General features: G+C 31.4%; 1 protein-coding gene and 1 long non-coding RNA gene across 5 annotated transcripts in view; one reads left to right on the forward strand and one right to left on the reverse strand.

Annotated features, from left to right (window-relative positions):
- LOC149489387 (uncharacterized) overlaps positions 1-1,674 on the reverse strand; it is a 68,606-nt gene extending 66,932 nt beyond the window's left edge. The window contains exon 1 of the long non-coding RNA XR_016317945.1: positions 1,386-1,674. This is a non-coding gene — a long non-coding RNA (uncharacterized LOC149489387). The remainder of the gene's footprint in view (positions 1-1,385) is intronic.
- The window catches only part of pot (zona pellucida domain protein papillote), a 75,550-nt gene that overhangs the window by 19,790 nt on the left and 35,067 nt on the right, over positions 1-20,693 (forward strand). For 3 of the 4 annotated variants that reach the window (XM_089712653.1, XM_089712677.1, XM_089712661.1), the window contains exons 2-3: positions 11,543-11,606; positions 19,609-19,684. The gene's annotated coding sequence lies outside the window, so the exon portion shown is untranslated. The remainder of the gene's footprint in view (positions 1-11,542; positions 11,607-19,608; positions 19,685-20,693) is intronic. The other variant, XM_089712669.1, reaches the window with a different exon arrangement.

Raw genomic sequence — 20,693 nt, forward strand, 5'->3', positions numbered from 1 at the left:
TGTATGAATCTGCCTGAATACTTTAATTTATTAGATTAATTTAATATGATCTTAAAATCATACAAAAATGTTTTGATTGTTTTGAACTATTTTAATGGTATAATTTATTTGCTGGATTCCGTTTGTGTAAAAACTGGAAATATATTATTTAGGAGATATATTTGTTGTTTTAATATCTGGTTACAAGCCCTTAAATATTTAAGAGACTGCTAGTTGATTTTTGTAGATATAATATTATGATGATGTATTTATTGCCACTGACTGCAATAAAATTACAATTACATAGTTACAGAACCAATACCAAAAAACTAAACATGGTTTAAAAAATATTACCAAAGTTGTGGGTTTAAAAAGTTTTCTTTCAAAAATTGTCTCTAATAAATACTATGTGTCAAAGCCTCAAGATTGGTATAACAGGAGCTGTCAATCATGATATGTGACCTTGACACCGTTTTGCTTGTAATGTACGCTCTTTTCGTTACAAGTTATAAGCTTTTAGCTTGAAAAGCATACAGGTTAAATTCGTGCACTTTTTAAATTTTATTTAGAAAATTATTTAATAAATACTTATTAGTATTACCTATGTCCTATACCTTATTAGATATTCATCTTTTCGCTAAGGATATTCTGATAGTGAAAGTCTGAAAAATCTTCAATATTTTTTTTTAATAACGTTACGTAAAATTACAAGGAATTGGTTGAAACTTTGATGAGCTTTTTTAATTATTGGATAACATTCCTTATTACTATACTAATTGTTTTTAATCGATAAATTCAATATTTTATACTTAATTCAAAACAATTCAAAATAATATTTTGTATATTATACAGTTAAGTATTTCGCTTCAGCCAATATTTTGCGGTCGTTCAGTAGGTGGCAATTACGTAACACATATGCAAACGTAATAGCCTCTACGTGTCTTCAGAAGTAATGTGTGTTTTGACAGTGCTAATTGTTATAAGTAAACTCGCCTTTGTCTTGTATTGTGACTATATTATAGAGACATAGAGGCACTTTTTGGTATTTGTGGTTTCTAGTTTCTACTTACCTCGTACCTTCCTCGTACGGCGTACCCATCGAAAATTAAGAATAGTTTTTGTTTAACTTTTTTTTTCAAAAAATGGCAATGATGCTGAATAGTCAGGCTAATCATTGAGACAACATGTATATAAAGTATGTTAAAATACAATACCGTTATGTCTACAGTATATAAACTGCATAGGAAAAAAAAATAAAAATTAGTATGTAACTGAAAAAATGCAGTATTGATGCAGGCCCACATTAGCATTCAGTTTTCTTTTACTACCTAACAAATGGATTTACGTTAATCGAACGAAGCGAACACTAACTATATAAACACTAAATATACTAATCTTATCATCACTATCACTACATAGTATAAAGCAAAGTCGCTTTCCCTGTCCCTATGTCCCTATGTCCCTTTGTACGCTTAAATCTTTAAAACTACGCAACGGATTTTGATGCGGTTTTTATTAATAGATAGAGTGATTCAAGAGGAAGGTTTATATATATAATAACATCCATTAAATAGTGGAGAAGTACTGTTATTTTTGAGGTTTCTAATGTGATGTCGTAAAAAATTACATTTTTTCCGCTTACATTGCAAACGCAGGCTGAACCCTACGAGTTTTATGAAAATAATGTGCTAAGTATTATACACATTGAAAAGGTCTACAGAAAAGTCCGCGATGGTATATGTCTATCTCTTATGGATAACCCACAATAACTCTTTTTTGTCATTTACTTTTTACGACAAATAATGGCTAATTTTCGATGCGATTTTAACCAATACAGCATTAATCCTTAACCAATTAAATACCTTGAATACATTGTTCATTTAATATAGATCTATATGGCCCTTTACACCGTATGATTTAAGTGAATATTTTCGAAGATATTACAGATTTAAAAATTGCGGGATGTAGCGTTTGCGGCGGTACCGGCCGCCCGGCTATCTATTTTATACCCACGAAGTCGGAGCGGGCCGCTATGTTTTTATATATAACGTTCACAGTTTTTCTGTAGTGTATTTAGTATCAGCATTGCATCCGTGCGAAGCCGGGGCGGGTCGCTAGTATAATATAATATATAATAATATTATAAAGAGGAAAGGTCTGTAATTATGTATGTATGTATGTATGGATTTCACGCATAAACTACTGGACCGATTTTGATGAAATTTGGCACAGACAATCTTTAGACCCAGAGAAAGAACCTTTTATTGCAAAATATGTACCACGGGCGAAGCCGGGGCGGACCGCTAGTAACAATATAGTATTTAAATAAGAATGTAACTCCTGTTATCCAGACTTTACAGATAACTAGAGCATCTCCATAAGCTTTTTATAGACTAATTAAGATACAAACCAGTATTCAATATACATTAATTAAATAATGGAATAGATACTAAGTCGATTTAAATATCAAGTTTAATTACGTATCTCAGAGCGATCAAGAAGTGTCACTACAATCTATGAATATAAACTAGACAAGACCATATTATACCTTAACTATTTATAGAAATGATTAAAATAACTGCTGTACTGTGTGTAAAATAACGACTGTAATTTTTACTTTTTGGGTTATAATTATAATAAGACTAGCTTCCGCCCGCGTGGTGTTTTGATAAAAGGTAGCCTGTGTTCTTTTTCAGGGTCTAAAGATTGTCTGTGCCAAATTTCATCAAAATCGGTTGAGAGGTTTAAGCGGGAAAGCGTAACAGACAGACAGACAGACAGAGTTACTTTCGCATTTATAATATTAGTAGGAACTAGTAGGAATAGGTTAAAAAATTAACGGTTCTTTAAATTGAATAAATTAAATAAATTAATAATAAATTCATTGAATCCAAAGCCCAATTAGCTGCCAAAAAGCTTGGCATATTAGCAAAAGTGAGACATTTCTTCACACCGGCACAGCTCCTTCAACTCTACCAAGCACAAATTCGGTCGTGTGTGGAGTATTGTAGTCATCTTTGGGCGGGTTCCGCCAAAACTCACCTTGGTGCTTTGGAATCAATGGAGAGACGTGCTTGCAGAATCATTGGCGATCCCTCGTTAATTCATCGTAACCTCCAAAGTCTTGACCACCGCCGGCAAGTAGCATGCCTATCGGTTTTCTACAGAATTCATTTTGGTGAATGTGGAAATGAACTCCACCACCTGGTTCCATCTTCTCCATTTCTTCACCGCACATCTAGACGAGGAATGGGATTCCATCCCTTCACAGTCGACATTCCTCATGTACGTACACAGCGTTATGCAAATTCTTTTTTCATCCGTACTGCGAAGGAATGGAACTCTCTTCCACCGTCGGTATTCCCGGTGCACTACAATATCCAGCTCTTCAAGTCTAGAGTGAATAGGCTTCTTCTGGGTAGGCGTGCTCCTAAATAGATCGCATCACTGCTTCACATCAGGCAGGATAGCGGTCAAACGTCTACCTATTTATTATAAAAAAAAAAAAAAAAATTAATACCTATATAAATAATAATGTTGGGTTATCTTTCTAAATAAGAAATCCAGTTAACTATGTTAAAATTTTATCACAAGCATGTTTATAGGACTAAACGCGTAATTCAATCGAATTTTAATAGCCAGTATAGGGTATAAATTCCCAAGCTAATTTGAATATCAAACTTGATCCATAAACTTCTTTACATTTGACACTTACATGCAAGCCAATTTAATTTTTACAAAATACTAAAACGAAATCACATGAATCAATAATTGATTATACCATAAGCAAGATGAAATTCCGTGAACCATAAATATTAAAGTTGTTCATTTCGAAAAGCACAGAAAAACGTAAGAAAAAAAAAACTCGATGTTTTAGGATTATGTAGGTATACAGGCGAACTTTGAAACAGGTTTTTGTTATAGATTGACCAAAAAAGTCAAGTGGATTTGCCAGTTTGCGGAATCGAGACGTTGGTTTATACTTACATACCTATCTTTTAATATCTACGAAATGATAGCTTGTTTTTGCAATAATATATTTTATCTGTTTTGATGTAAACGGAGCAAGAAACGGAGTGTAAACGTAAACGGTCTTTGAACAAATGTTACATACGACAAGTGTATGTAGATGGCTGAAATTGCATATAGTTACGTAGAAGAACAGAGAAAGACGGATCAACAAATATAACATTGCTAAAAATGTTTACGTTAGTTCAAAATCATATTTTCAGTTATGAAATATCCTGGAGGACGGATAAACGCTTTGGATAAACGCATCAAGCCAGACGGGAGGAAATGTAATAATGATTATAATATAGGAATATTTTAATTTTAGTAGGTATGATTTATGACAGGTTTTTGAAGTGAAACTTCTTTATCAGGGTTGGAAAAAGTGTAACATTTTTTCGTTACGCGTGACATTTTTCCGTTACGCGCCATCATTGATTCGACATATTTCTGTAAAGTTGCATATAGTAAATTATTTTTTGAAAAATAAGGTCATAAAGAAGTTTCACTTCTTACGTGTGTACACTAGTACACGCACACATTTTTTTGGTAAATCCTTTACCAGCTCCTGCCCGCAATAAAATTACGCTCTAGGTAGAGTGTAGAGTCGTGTAGATAACTCGATATTAAGTAGAAATTAAAGTGCTATTAATTCTTCAGCTCATTGCGTCCACGTACTTGCAGTGCGTGATACACGCGGTCTCTTCAATTGAAGTTATTGACGCGTAGTAGATAAGTAGTCTGGTAGTATGCACGAAGTGTTGTCACTTAGTTTTTTTTACCGATTCGCGTGTGTTAATTGCCTTATACTTTTTATTCATCAAAGCATTTGCATGCGTTAAGAATATGTTCGAAATGAAATAAAAGTTTAACCAGTTTAACATTTGGGTTGTGTTTTTTAACTTGAACTACAGGTAATAAAAATATATATTTCTTCAGTTTTACTTCAGTCTAACACACTAACGAACAACACAGATAAGATCCAGAAAAAAAAAATGCATCACACTACATTAATGTAGTGCAGTAGACAGTTATAAACTTATAAGTATGGTTATAGGTATCAATTAAAATTATCCAAATTTTTTATTTGATACCACAAACCTATTCAACAGTTTATTTTCAAATCTACTAATCTACCTATTCTTGGAAGAGATTAAAAGCAGTCCTGACTATATTAGGATCAAATTACACATCCCACGAACTAAACTGACGCCGAGAATATTACTGTAGGTAAAAAATAATGAAACATGACATAGGTACCTTGTAGAACAACATTTTGGAAAACTAAAAACATAGAATGTTGTTTTTAGAGATTATAATTGCCCTATACATTTTTACAAATAATTTTTCTTATCTGTGGTATTTAAAAAAAAGAAATAAACTTGAACTCAATTCGCATAAGCGTTCAAACGCGTTTGAAGCACTGAATGCGTCGATATTATATAATCTAGCTTAGACCTAGAAACGGGTAAAACCTGATATTCTTCCGTGTTGCCTGTTAAACGCAGACGTCCTGTGGGCTAACAATGATAGCTTAAGTATTTCACACGAAGCTGTGATTGCCTTTGGGTTGGTATTACAAGTTGAATGCTGTATGGTTATTACTTATTAGTGATGTAAGGTAAAAGGATAATGTGAGGTAAAGATTTAAGTGACATGGCGAAGAGCTAAATAAATAGATAGTTAATCCTTTTTGTATTCTTCTGAACCAAGACAGACCACTACCACAAGCACACGCTTATAAAAATTATTAAAATATGAAAAAGTAAAGAAACAATAAATATGTTCTCTTTTTACGTAACATTAATTATTATGTCTTCTTATTCACGTAATACACACTAAGCGATTTGGCCTATACTTATATTTTAGTATGCATATAGTGAATAACTGAAATAAGTGTAGCATATACATGTATAAACAGCTTGCTATAGCGATATAGTATAGTTTGTATCCTAGTACCCTAGAGAACAACAAGTAACGCGAGAAATCTGTTAGGTACTACTATGTATTAGATTCAATTTACAATGTGTTTAAATTAGGTAGTACCTATCTACTATAGTCTGTACTATACAGTTTTCTTTATTTCACTAATAAACAAAGTTACAGCTATTCATGGCCGGTGACACTGTGACCTTAATATTCATTATCCAATGATGATCTTCGGGAATTGCAACTCGATACAAAATCGATATCCGCGACTCGATATCGCAAGCGCAACGAGATCAGCATCGATTACACATATCGATTTTCTTTAAGAAATGCTTGAGATGAAAGTCAGGTAAAGAAGCGTAACAATGATGTAGAGATTTTCTATTGTTGATTTTATGTCATGAGAGTTTTGGTCGTAAAATTAAAACTCTACTTTCGCTTTTGTTTTAGTTGATTATGTTACGAATGGTTATGAAATGTTTTGGTGCATTATTGTAATGAGGGCTTATCGGCTATTTAATTGTGTAATAAGTAGATTTTTTCAGTAGAAGTTGGATTATAAAAAATATACTTGTTTACATTTGATTATAGGTATAGGTACTAGTTTTACATGTGTGATGTGAGCTTAACTCGCGTGAAATTCACTTTTTTGTGATAATCGTGGTCGCCGCTCATACAGGTTTTTAACCTTTATTTTTTACGAATTTAAGTAGTTAATTCCTTCCTTTATTGCAAAATGAATCAAAACCATCAGACTTTACATGAAAACGGATTTCCTATATACGTAGATGTTTATACCTGGACATATCATTGAAAATGTTCCGAAATACCTATATTATAGATAATTCGGAACATTTTATATACCTAGATATTTATTATTATTAATTTTAATTATTTATTTTTGTATCTACTTTTACATGCATTTTTTAATTTCATTATTTACAATAAGTAATAGTCTCGATGATATTATATACATAAATGATTATAATCATTTTATGTGACACATCAATCAATATTCGTCACACATACTACTTAGTCATAGACCACAAGCATTAAGACTTAAGTTCACAGAATACGGAAATTAATTAAATGAATAATATCTATGCAATAGAATTCCTATTATTCATAAATTATTGATTTAAAACTCATATTAATCGAGAATAACACTTAAATTATAAATATAACTTATAAATTACATAGACAAAAAACTGTCCTAAGATACCTAGGTACCTTAGTAATTTTTCCATAAAAATAAAACACGTTATGCATTGAAAATCTTCGTTGTTTTTGTTTCATTGGTAAAACAATGAATTAGACCTTAACAACTTAAAGTAGCGTACTATTAGTACGCTCCTTTATATATTATGCTTACTTAGAGTAGCATGTTAAAGAAAGCGCTTAGATACAGTATTGGTGAAAGAAAATGTAGCGTAAGCAGCGTAGAACTGAAAAAGTTTGACATCATGGAATACACCAACTCGCACTTGGCCAGTGTAGTGGATGTATTATGTAACAAACTCTGATACATATACAAAAGACTGTAGAAGATCGGATACTTATACAGAAGGTGGTAAATTTAAAATTAATTTAAATGTTTCCTAAAATTTTCAATCAATAGTTTACTAGTAGTAGCTTAACTATTTTTATAATGTTATTATAAGCACAAGTAAGGTTATAAGCTTATTTTTAATTTTGAATAAAAATACGAATATAATAATGTGGGCCAACAATAAAGTGAAACAATAAAAAAGAACCTTATTCGATGCGTTACCTTGTGTCAAGTTATGCCTTTCTAAATGCTTTTCAACTAAAAAAGGTAAGACGTTTGTTATCACAATTCTAAATCTGACTTACAACACACGACACGTGACATTATCGTGTGCTATTAAAACCGTAGCAAAACGATGTATTAAGAAAATTCATAGAAGATGTGATCCTTCTTTTAAAACTGTATTAATGTGTATAATTATGTTATGACTCCACGTCTTTCATCAATTAAATATTAAACAGACTTTTGTTTTCAGTATTTTTGAAGTGAAACTTCTTTAGATGCGTTGAGAGTAAAATTTCAAGGTCGCGTCATGGCAATCCCGTCACGTCCTAGAGTAAGATTTTGGTATCTTTGTATCTTGCCAAAGAAGTTCAATTTCTGACACGTGCTCGGCATACACGCACTTTTTAATTTTGTTTCCACGAGATAAACTAGGTACTTCTATACGAATTAATCTATTCATGGAATAAGAAACAGAAATTTCGGTGTCTTGTTTTATTTTGCTGAAATCAATATTTTTGTGATTTTCTTAATTAAGGTGATGAATTAATTTTTCTAACATTTACGGCCCTTTTCAAACCTTCGTAATTTTTATATTAACAAAGTTGTCGTGATGAAAATTCTTGACAAGAAAGTTCAATAGTAACACAATACGTCTATCGTTTTAGAAACATGATTCCATGATATTTTCTCGATAGAAAAAAATTACAAAGTTCTCATTGTTATTTTTTTTAAATCTCTGGCATCTTCAAAATAACAAACGTAAAGTTACGACTTTTTGGATATTAACTATAAAATATACAGCCTATACGTCTACCGAGTTAGAATTTTGAAATATGCGATGGTTTTGAAATAAACAAGAAATACTTGAAATTAGCGCGCGACCAGCCAATATAGCGAGAGCCGCCCTGTACCTTCCCACCCCGATCGCTGCACGAGTCATTCCCGCTACGGCCGTCACACGGGGAACTTGTGTCGCTCGCGCAATCGTAACAAAGGGTGACAACACGATAAGACAAAATGAGACAAATGGGGACAATAAAGAAAATAAGAAGAAGAAACATAAAGGTTGGAGGAAAAAGAATGCTTACAATTGGAACAAATTAATGAAGTAAGTTGGTTTTATTTTAAATTTGATGATAATTGTATTATAGACGATGTTTGATATGTACCCCTGTTTTAAGTACATAACGAATGTGTAAGATTTTTTCATTTATAGCATAGATATAATCTTTTCAGAAATCCGGAATCCAGATGGAAAATAAACCCACTGATTGTTCACAATGTGAACCCACTCCTTCGTAAGTACCTTTATTCAGTCAAATTATTTTTTTTAAACAATTTTTTTATTTAAAAAAATATCATTCCGACCGCGGCTTTGCCCGCGTGGAATTAGGTTATATCGTGAATCCTGTTTTATCCCACAGAAGTGTTCAGTTCGGATAAAAAGTATCCTATGTGTAAATCCAGGCAATTAGCTATATTTTATCAAAATTGGTAATGTAGTCTTGACGTGATTAAGTAACAACTAACAAAAAAATATACAAATTAACATCCAAAGTTTCGCATCAGTTTTACTGTATTAGTGATATCTTCCACTCTTGACTTTGACTGAGAAGAATTAGGGTTTATAACTTCTTTCAGAAATAGTACCTTTCATTTCTGGGCATGACGTAATATCTACGTCAGCATCAAATTCTATCTAAATCAATTCAGTAGTCCGCGTTATTGAATACCATTTCATTTTTTCAGAGTAACAATATTTTTTGTTATTTTAAAGATTATTTATAACCTGTATTATTTTTTAATAAAGTAAACATTACGAAATAATAATAATTATTAATAATGTCTAAGTAGTTGTTAAAAAGAAGATTATTTGTTTATAAGCAAGAAAATAAAAGCAATAAATCAACAATTAAATATATGTATTATAACTGTATGACGACTCCATACATGTTTGTCCCGAGTCGACCAGCGGCAGCGCGGCGAGTTTGCAAGAATGACTTCGCGCACACCCGCGTTCGCGATAGCGAGCTATTAGACTCCGCCCGCCAAGCAGTGGATTTTTTTTGTGTATCGTCTTAAGTATACGATTAATGAATCGTGTCGTATAGTATAAAAGTCGTATAACAGTAAGATCACGACAACGGAACGGTACGGCACGATCGTGCTCGAATTACCTGCACAAGTACACACCCGTAAAATATTAAGACTAGTGTATACACTCGTCGAGATCTGTTTAGTTGCATTGTTTAACCAATTGTTGTTTATGAAGTTTGTGTACAGTATTCACCGTGAATTTAAAATAACTATGTATTACATTAATAACAGTAAACATTGATCTATGAAATAAGTATTCCTAATATATTGTGATCATAATAGTAGGCAGTCAGTCAGTCATATTTTTTTTCTACTTACTGCCTCAGTCAGGGCGTCAATGTGGTCTCCACTGAAAATCAGTGGATAATCTAAGTTTCGTAAATGTCCTTAGATTCTCAAAGAACTGAGTGGATATATCAATTTTATACTGTATAGTTAATTTTAATTATTTTATTTTTGTAATAATTGTAAAATAAATGTATTGTCTTTCTTTTAGTCAGAAATCATTATAAGGGTTTATTATTCTACACAAAATATAAAAACTATGACCTCTTCATTAACAGAGTTTATATTATGTTTTACAGTTTGATAGAGAATGTGATAGAGGCATAATGTGGTTTGGAGATTTATGATAAAATTAACTCTCACTTCAAAACTATCTTACGATCTTACCTTAGTAACCTGATGAGCATTTCAATGGAGATTTCTTTATTTCAATAGATATGTTAGTGCAAACACATCGTAACTTCAAGTTTTGGACAAAAAAAATGAATATTGTTTCATCTTCTTTAAAAAAAAGGCTGAATGATCCCTTTCTACAATTATAATTACTTAGGTATAATCTAGTACTATAGTCCGAAATTGCGTAAATAATAAAAATACTATTTTTGGATAAACATTTTCCCTGACTTTGGCAGAACCACGTCGGTGTAATAATACTCAAGGAATGTTGGTTTCTATAGTGCCTAAGTAATCAAAGCTAATAATTATCATAAAAACTTATAAGTAAATGCTTCTACACTACAAATGAAACAAATAACTCATAAAGGAAGTAACAGTAATAATATAAACAGTATATTATGTGTATAAGTAGGTATACTTTGAAGGACATTCCAGTAAGAATTTTTCCTACTGCTAGAAAAAATTAGTTACTTACGAACAGAGTTTTACTTACGAAATGTTTTTGAATTTGGCTTTATCTCTGGGTTTTTTTGTAGATCTGTGGTGAGTTAATAACATGTTTCGTCATATTCTTGAAGAATAAAGATGATGAATTTTCATTTTTCTAAGAAGCCATCCAAAAGTACGCATGCTACTTAGTACGCTCTTCGGGATGCAAAAAATAAAAACCATCCGCAACTTTCAATTTTTAAAAAACATTTCATTCTAAAATGAACTTTGAATTATGTTATTGAAGTTCAATTTCGCTTGAAAATATTTTAAGAACCGGCTGCCAAATGTCGAAGAAGTCACATTGACAGGACCTTGGTCAGCGGGGCTTCGAAAAAAGTTACGTTTGAAATTTTTGACAGATTATATAAGATGAATTTAGAAGGCCAATGGCGGGAAATGAGATTCTATCTAACCTCAATTATTGTAACAATAAAAAATAAATAAACAAAAACAAGTGAGCAGTGTTTCGATTTAATTTTTTTAAAGGTTAATCTAAATTAAAAGAATGTATTAAACCAAATAATGTGTTTCGATTTTATTTTGTTTAAAGGTAGTAATTAATTTTTATTTTAATTGTTACAGATAACGAACGTCTTTATGCAGCCGTAAAGGATTACTGTATGGAAGACAACATAGCTATAACGAGGTAAATAGGTTATATTAAATTTTGTATGTATCTATTCCCTGTAAGCCGATTAAATGATAGCACGTTTCTTTATCGAATAAAAAATGGTACCCTGGAAGAAAATATTGAAATAAAAAAACGAGGTTAAACATAGACGTTGAAATTTCCAACACGTAGAAGTCCAAGTTTATAAATTTAAATGACTATAACTGTAGGATCCCTATTCGAGTACAAAAGTAGTTCCTTTTTTAATTGAATGATATAAACGAGTTTTCAAAATGTACTTTTACATGCATATACTGCCTCTCGATACAAATAGTCCTAGTTATAATAATGTTAACAGTAAGAACTTGTTACAAATAAAATAAAGCGTAAAAAATTGTCAATGCACTAAAATAGACTATCGCAATTTATTGCGTCCTCTCCATTCGAACATTACTCAATAATTTATTCTCCTGTATCGCCTATCTTTGTTACATTTAACGCCCACTTGTATCAATTAAAACACGACAATAATTCACGCACAACACGCTTCGAACCAATAAAATTATAAAACTCCTGGATATCAAATTCATCTTTGCAAAAAACGAAAGTTTCAACCCTTATTTCAATGCACGCAAGAACGTCGTTGATACAATCTTCCAGAGAAAGATCACAGAATAAAAATAATATAGAGCACAGATAATATAGAGCGATGTTGCCTGTCTATGCCCGCCAATTTATTGCATGCGGCGGGCATTTTTAATCTGCTATCTTAAATTTTTTTCTTTGCCGTTCTGAGTATGGAATTTTTCTTAACGCCGCAGTCATCTTCATTATAATTTTTATTAGAATAAGTCAAGAAAAAGTAATAATAGCTGGTAATTCGTTTCTACCCTTGTGTTTATTATAGTTTATTAAACGACATTTTAATGCATGTAGTTATGTCATCAAGCGGCTCAAATAGACATTAGTTTTTGTTGTAGTATCATTTTGTCCGTGTTTTATACGGTGTTAATGTTCAAACGTTTCCTTTAATATATATATACCTTGTGGATGTATGTACATTTCTCCTTCTTTAGAAATTTTCCTCATTTAATATTTAAACTGGTAATGAAGATGGTATTTATTTATGCTCAGACTAAAGACAGGCTCGAAGTAAAGGCAATACTGATGGCCTTAGTTGTGACTTTTTAGGTAAGGTTAAATCTTAGCTTCAATTTTAAATCTTCTCAAGCGCGAATTAATCTATGTACTTAATTTTTTTAGTGCATTTAATCGCGTTCACTGTAGGTAAAGAGGTGCAACGTTTAGAGGCGTTAAAAAGAATACGTTTAAAATAGTTAGGAAATCTTATAATTTTTAAAGCACTTTTTCCAATTTATGTATTGTCTTCAAAGTGCCTTTTAGCTCTACTTACATTATAAAGGAGGATCTAACTTATAATTCTTCCTTTTAGAACTTTCTGATATTTAGGTACACAACTTGTTGCTATATATACACAATATTTTATTTGTATTCAAAAATAAAGCGCGAAATTTAAAAATATATACTTCTACATTATCATCTTGGGTGGTAAATTATACTTGTTTACACAAAAACGCGTTGACGTACATTCCTGCTTAAAACCATCCAATTACCACACTCGCTCAAATTGCATAATGCGGTCCCGTATTTTCGCTTCCAAAATATACGATGATTTCAATATACGTATGTTACAGGGTGAAATACACCCTGTAATATAGCTTGAGTATACATAATTGTATGGTAGAGAAAATGTGTTTTGTACAGGTAAATATTTATGATTGCAATGCTAAGATATTTTCTACTTATAATGTAAGTTTTATGATTTTTATTGCAAACTTTTTCATGCTTATGTGGGTGAGTTTACAAATAAACTTATGTATTGTATTGTATCAAAGGTAACGCCATTTAAAAACACACTCCTGTGCTATTAATCCCACAATTTGTTTTCAGTAAAGACCCACACGTGCACTAGTTACGTATAAGATCTCGCAGTAGATTAAAAGCAGCATAAAAAAATAATTTTCAAGTACAAATGACCAAAATAAAAATTGAACTTTCTCATTATCATTCTGGATGTCATAGACCTATGTTATTTTTCTAAGTACGGCAAGGATATAAAAAGGAAACATTTATTTTACTTTTTCATTACTTCTTTAAACGTTACGGAACCCTAAAATATAATAACAGTACCTGTAGTTGTGACAGTAATGCTCTGACAGCCGTGAATTGTTCATATAATTACGGGCAGTGCAGTCACGAAGGCTTTGCTTGTGTAATACTTGTAAGGGCGTCTTGTTTGTTAATAGTCGTCATTATTTGTATGAAATTTAGATTATTATTGAAGGAAAGCATGTTAATTGCTATGATACAAATAGAGAGCACGATAACAAATCGTCTAGAAAAATCAGAATAATGCAAAAAAAAAACAAACAATCAAACAACGTATTTTTTTTTATTTTTTCCGTTATTTCCTTTGTTATGCTATCGTGTCACTCTCATTATTAACAAATATTAAAACAAACGCCTCTAATACCAAAATCCATCAAACTATTGACGCTACAGAATGTGTCGAAGAAAAGTATGCACCCGACAAAACATAACCCTTCTTCTGGCAGACGGTTAATTTTTTTAAAAGCTAACTATAGATCAAACGAATAAACCGGGGAACAGGTTCATATCTTTCAAGTGCTAACTTAATTATCAGTGTAGTTCATTGATCGTGTTGGGTACGACCGACGTCTGCATTAGTGTTTGTGTGTATTTGTGTATGTGTGTAGATAGAGAGGAAATGGTCATAAAGGTGTTGTTTTATTGTGTTGATGTATGTTTATCTTGGTTTCAGCAACTTGTTCTAAATAATTTCATAGAGATTTATTATTTATCTCCAGATTTACAAATTTTGACCTAGAAAATTCGTTATTATGAGCATACCTATATTTTTATTATATATGACATGATATACATACATATTAAAAATTTATACGTAAAGTGTACATACGTACAAGTCTCTGCTCACGGGTTCGCTAACATTCTCGATAGTTAAATAAAATATCCTCATTTTCCATCACCTATCTTTTTACCTTTCGTATACTTTTTTCAACAGTATATAATAACTGATAACAGAGAGGCAGACATTTAAAGCTATTTTTCCTCCTTGTAAGGATGTTTAGGATTTCCAATAATTCATAGAAATTAAGATACCGGCACTAAATTCTAAATTGAACCTTATTTAGCATAACTCAAAGGTGAAATTTATTCTTCGTGCTTCATATGACCTATTGTATTTGATAAAGGTTAGTTCTCGTATTTGACAGGAAAATGGTCCTTATAGCTGTATTTATAAAAACTAGAATTGAAATCATAACAATCAACTTGTGAAGGCAAATCATGCTTGCGTTTCGTATCGACGAATTGTTTGACATCCGTCCACGATTGTTTATTCACGAATCACGATTTGTTTACTCTTTCGACTTATAGGAATACTGTAGTGTGTTATTAATTTTTAGTCTCTAGCCTTAAGAATTAAGGATGAAATTCAATTGTAGTAATTTTCTTGAATGGTCAAAGGTATCGTTGATGTCTTTTGTATGAGTGTGGAGTGGTCTTGAATATGTTATGTGGACATGCCGCTCGCTGCGGCTTTTCCAGAGAGATGACGGGATAAAAAGTTTTGTATAAGTTTTACTTGGTTGTTAACTATGTATTTATTTGTGTTTCAAATTTCATTTTTATCGGTGTGTCCGTTAATGCATGAATGAGCATTCTCTTATCATTACAATTGTCTAAACTCTAAGCCATAGACGACTTATTCTTTATTATATAGGTAAATTATTAATAACAGTCGTAGTTTCTGTTTTCGATTGTATATATTATGTTTCATATTTAAATTATAGAAATGAACTTGAACAAAAGAATATATTACTATTGACGGTCATAAAGCTTCGATTGAAAACTCCATATAATAACATTGAACATTGACTTATATTTGTGTAAGGAACTACGCTTCGAACGCAAATTATACCTCGTTTATACAATTTTGAGGTCAGATATTTTGGATAGCGTGATAACGTAGTCTTACCTTGTTTTGATCATCCGGTTAGTATTAATTTAACTTAATACGAAAAGAAGGTTATATTTTATTATATATTTACTGTAATAATATAAGTTCATAATGTTTTATCTTTCGTCTTTATTTTTTTATGATTATTATATTTTTCTACTGTTTAGCCCACCTCAAAAATCAAAACAGACTTTAAACCTCATTCAGACTTTAAACCTGGAACCACACAAATCTGTGAAATATACTGTACCTATATACGGATTTTGAACGCGATTTGTTCATTATATTATTTTTCAGACATTGCGCACACTTTTCAGCGAGTGTGGTCACGTGGAGACGCAAAATCAAACACTAGAAAATCTATAAACATCTATAAAAACAATTTAAGACAAATAATTGCATTATTTTTTTAATAATTCTAACAGCAGTACAGAATCAAGTCATCAAATAATAATATACTTAAAGTTATATGTTAGAAGTGTGAATCCTCGTAAGTAATTATGTATGTTTCTTGTCATAGCATCACCACTGACTCAATTTCCTGTTTGAATACATTTTTATTCGCAACCTTGAAGGCTATATTTGTTCTGTGTTTATTTTATGACTGTATACAAGTTTTCTCCTTAAATGTATATAGAATTAAGTAATAGGTAATATATTTTTATAAGAAACTAGGTTTCCGCCCGCGGCTTCGCCCGCGCAGTCAAAGAAAAACCCGCATAGTTCCCGTTCCCGTGAGATTTCCGGGATTGCGTCATTTTCCCGGGATAAAAAGTAGCCTATGTCCTTTCTCGGGTATCAAAATATATCCATACCAAATTTCATGAAAATTGGTTCAGTAGTTGAGGCCTGATTGAGTAACAGACTGACAGACAGAGTTACTTTCACATTTATAATATTAGTATGGATAAATTAAAATGTATAAGTAAATGTTCCAAATTTTCCAAAATTCCAGCATTTGAACAGTATATTACAATTGTCAATTATTTTTAATTGTTTATTTATTTAGTCTAGATAAAAATCGTCATTGGTGATTTAGGTACTACAGTTAAAAGAAAAGTCATGGACAAATCTATCTTAAAGAGTATGTAATTTACGTAGAAAAAATAAATAGGCTCCTTTAAATTATCTCGCACAAAAACTAAATGATTGACATAAAAGAAGTCGCGGTCTCTACACAGTCCGTATAAACAACTCAATATTTGCAACGCTCACACACGGCTTCAATACTTCATTAAACGCGATTATGCTCAGTTAAAAAGAAGAGAAATACCTCATTGTAGCGTTCAAAAAAATAAACTTCACAAAAAGCTTTTAAAAATACCACCACGTCACATATCTGGCTAACTAGACGTTTGTATCAACCCGTTCCCGCGCGACCTTGACAGCCACAGATAAAAAATAAACATGTGATTACAGAAAAAAGGTTTTATCTCATGGTCTTGAGCGACAAAAGGAGGAGTGCAATTCGCCGGTCGGTTAGTGTAAAGTACTGGCTGAACAGTGGTATGTGAAAAAAAAGTGTTAAAGTAGGTAGTTTTGAAAGGGCGGCGGTAGTTGTTTTACTGATTTTGTTACGCTGTTGTTTCTATTTTTTTTATTTTACCAGGATTAAAAAAATAGTAATTAAAGATGTTAATTTATATACTAACCCGGAAAGAATAATATTTGTTACAATTTAAAAAATAATAATGATACATAATCTATTATAAAAAGAAGAAGAAGAAAAGAAATAAGTTTGTAATGCAGGATCTCATTAAAGCATGTTCATCTCATCCATTTTCTGTAATTGAAAATTGTGTGTATGAAATAAATATATTCATTTTCATGTTAAAACTCTTATCTAATAGGAAAATTATACCTAAAAAACAATATTTAAAAATGAATTATGAATTTTCTACTTATTTTCACATTGCCCTAATATATATTTATCTTAATGTAAAACGTAATTTGTTACTTAACGATCACAGTTTATTCAAGATAATACAATAATTGTTGTAATTAATTAAACAATCAATTTGTAAACGGATTTAATATGAACAATGATCAATCACTTTAAACGCGATTTATGCATTATATTAATATCCCAGTGTGTTTGTTAAGAGCTTATGTTTTTCATATTTATTATTCATTGGGTATACTTTGAATAAATTAGAAAAACTTGCATATTCTTCATTATTGGCGTCTAAAAGTGTATCAAAATCGCATTGATTGTTTCTGAGTCATGAAAATTTTCACTCATAAAATTTTACATGCGTTATTTCTTTATTCGAATATCCAACAATATATTATATTCAATGTATGCAGCTGAAACAAATGAAATTCAAATTATTTTAAAATCTTTAATTAGCTCTCGTTCGTTTAGAAATTAACATACATGAATAATACTCGTAAAACAATCAATTATTATGACAACACGTTTACAATTTATGATTAGTACGAGTCAATACTCAGAATATTCGTTCCATGCGACATGTTGGTTACAAATTGACTCACTCATTGCAATTCCACTCTCGTTCTTCGGTAGAACGATGACTGATATGATGAGGAATGATTCGTGATTGTATGAACGGTGAACCATGAATGTCGCAAAAAGGTTGTGCAGTACTTTGACTAAGTGAATGTATGTTTGTTTGATATATATTTGGTTTTTGTAACTGAATTCATATAAGGAAGCGATCATGTAAAGTTTTCATCTTATTTAATGAATCATGAACAAAAAATTGAGTTAGAGGCAGATAAACAACACATCAGCTTTCTGCTCTACTTAGTTTTAAAATAGAGTAATTTATAGCTTTGGTAAAATAATTTAAAAGTTATTAGTTGGTAAAATAAGTTAAAGTATATTTTATCCGCAGGACATATAGGAGTATCTATCATACTTGTTTTATACTAGAATAAAGTACCTAGCTGATAATTCTATTGTAAGACATAGGGAGTCGTCATGGGACTGATTTCAATATACATACAATCTTTTAAAGAGTAGGTGTTGTATAAGAATAGATCTAGTAGAACTACCCCGTAGTATATAATATATATTATAGTATTGATTATATATTGAGTTTATGAATACAAGGCGCATCTTCACATTGATACACACTTAGTAATACAGTAGGTTTAAACGCCAGTCGTGAGACGTGTTCCGCTCACGCCGCCCCATGAGGTTAGAGCTGGTTGGCTCACAATTTGTTTTGGCCCGGCGACGGGCAGCCGCTGACGGGGTCACGGAAGAATTCTACCATACCCGTGGCCCCGTCGTTGATGCGGCTTGACGGAACACAGTGGGGTTTTGGTCGGTAGGAATCCGACATAACCCACGGCCCCTTCCCCGGAGGCCGTGGGTATCTATGCAAGATTTCCCCACTTAAAAAAAAAAAAAAAAAAAGGTTTAAACGCCAGTAGGCGTCATGACTATATATTTATTATCTGTCGACATCTGCATACAATGCAGACGGGGGCACAGCTATCACCATTGTGATAATAACGGACTTTTTATAGCAAGTGTACACGTACAGGTTACAATGTATTGACTATCTGATAAAAGATACAATAGCATTTGAAAGCTATTCTTTATAAGCAAAAAGTTTCGATAACTAATAAGAAACTTTTTTGTTACTGGCCACACAAAAAAAAAAAAACAAATAGTTCAATGTATTTGCACATATTGTGATCGGGTATTGCGATTTCATGATAATAATATGATGACCGTTATTGTTACTGTTATTATGTTTACTTATTGTTTTATTAGGAACTCGATTGCTGTTATAAAAGGAGGTGATGCATACGATGCTATCAAACTTTTTATAAAAGATTTTTTTATGTAGTAGGAATGCTACTACGTAAAAGAGACAAATAGTAAGGACACATAATATATATGTATGTAAGGAAAATTTTTTGGTAGTATTTTTTAATACCTATTTATCGTATTGTAATTGCAATTTTGTATGTTTTTTGCAGAAACGAGACAAAGATGTGACGAAGTTTTCCCGCCAGAACGAAACCTGCCATCTTGTGTTAGAAAATAAATTTTAATGTGAGTATTTTATTTTGAATTTTATGGATTAATTCACAGTACATAATGTATAAGGTGTTATGTATTCAGTGCAAAAAACATATCAAATTAAATACTTATATTGTTTTAGCTCGCTACTAAAATAATATTTATTTTTTGTTGCTTTTGCACGTATTAGACAATTGGGGGCAAATGGAATATAAATACATTCGGTATTTTTTATCTCTGTAAACTATATTATTCAATCTTTGTCTGCGAGGTGGATATCTAGTCTAGTAAATAAGTTAATATCTGCGAATAAAAAAATGCATATTTACGACTATTCTAAGAGACTGTTTAGCTCCAACATACCGCATTATAATTACATGAATCTAACGTGCTTTATTACTTTGAATTACACTAATTATTATAATTTGCGAGAATGTGCTCAGAGTGCAATTATATGTACTTGTGAAGTATGAATAGCTCCAATGCTTTCAAGATGAGATAATGTCGTGAACATAACCTTACATTTTGCGCGGGAATTTTTGACGTTTCTTTTGGAATTGCCGCGTAGTTTGAAATAGGAATGTTTTCTTTTTATAGTGAATGCGCTGACTGACGATAGATGAAAAATTATTCTTAACTTTTAAGTGACGTAAGAGATGGGAAAGTTAAAGCTTGCAATATATTAAAATTATGATACATATTTGAATATGAATGTGTTTCAAAATTATAGAGGAAGTAATAAATTATGTTAATTCAAATGCCCTTTGAAAGATTAGATTTCGCATACCGAAATTTAATTACTTTAAATTTAAATATATTTGTAAATTCATGCAGGAGTTACTTACCTTACGACTTTTTGTTGAAAATTAATTATTCAAAGCAATTATTTCTATGTTTTTTTGCTCGAAGATATTATGGCAACACAATACTTGAACGTATCTCAGGGCTATCTCGATAGCTTGCAACATTGCAACGCATTGAACTAAATGGATAAAAGTTTAAATGGAAATAAATACAAACATATTTGGACTTTATTGATATC

This window comes from Colias philodice, chromosome 3, assembly GCF_061535455.1.
Source record: "Colias philodice isolate Cphi_HAF_F1 chromosome 3, ilColPhil1 Martin Lab GWU primary, whole genome shotgun sequence".
Lineage (NCBI taxonomy): Eukaryota > Metazoa > Arthropoda > Insecta > Lepidoptera > Pieridae > Colias > Colias philodice.